Source organism: Phaethon lepturus, unplaced genomic scaffold (genome assembly GCF_000687285.1).
Source record: "Phaethon lepturus isolate BGI_N335 unplaced genomic scaffold, ASM68728v1 scaffold325, whole genome shotgun sequence".
Taxonomy (NCBI): Eukaryota; Metazoa; Chordata; class Aves; order Phaethontiformes; family Phaethontidae; genus Phaethon; species Phaethon lepturus.
The window spans coordinates 66,517-67,322 of NW_010540980.1; the positions used below are offsets into that span (position 1 = coordinate 66,517).

An 806-nucleotide genomic window follows, 5' to 3' on the forward strand; every position below is an offset into this window, starting at 1 on the left:
AATTAGGTTCCAGTTCCGAAATAAGAATGGCAGTTTGTCCAGGCCCATATGGAAACCTTTCAGTTCCAACCACTGAGTTACTGACAATAGACAAACCACTGGATAAATTACTACAACTCAAATGAGGTAAGACATTAATAATTTGAAGGTAAAGTTAATTTCATTAATTTACTGCAACTTAAAGAGTTTTTCTCCAGTTGTGGTATCGAAATGTTATGCTTATGTAGGTATCAAACTAACATTATTGCTCTTCACTAATTACAAAGACAGAACTTGTATCTTGGAGACCCAGAAAAGCATATTTCTGTACATGAGTGCTTGGAAAGATTAAATATTAAGATTTCTATCAAACTGGAATAGGTGTGGTGCTGGGTTATTTTACATAATATGAAGATTACAAAAAAGCTAATCTTCTAACTTCAAATAACAGTATAAAGTGAGTGATCCAGAGAAAAATGAAAAATATATAGATTATTTATTATATTGACAGAATTAAACCACTTGTGCTGTCTTTTTTGGTATGAAAATCCTGTTTAGAAAGAAAAACAACCAACCCCACCAATTGTCCAAACAGCAGTCAGATTTCAAAATAGTGCCTTATAACCTGTGGAGTAGAGAAAATAAAACAACAGAAAGATTTTGTCTGATTACAATGCAAAAAAAGAAATAGGACTATGATCTTGGTATGTGGCTGAAGTTAACAAAAAATTCTGGTAGGACTCTTCTTATTTTTCTGTGCTATTCAAAGTAATTTTAAAAGCATCTGACAGAGTGAATATATCAGCAGATGGCCACTTCATGAAGCA

The 806-nt window shown here is 32.4% G+C and overlaps 1 protein-coding gene across 1 annotated transcript in view; it reads right to left on the reverse strand.

Moving 5' to 3' along the window:
* Positions 1-806, reverse strand: part of CHDC2 (calponin homology domain containing 2) — a gene marked incomplete at its 3' end in the record, with an annotated part of 46,849 nt that overhangs the window by 42,218 nt on the left and 3,825 nt on the right. The gene's annotated exons all lie outside the window — the stretch shown is intronic.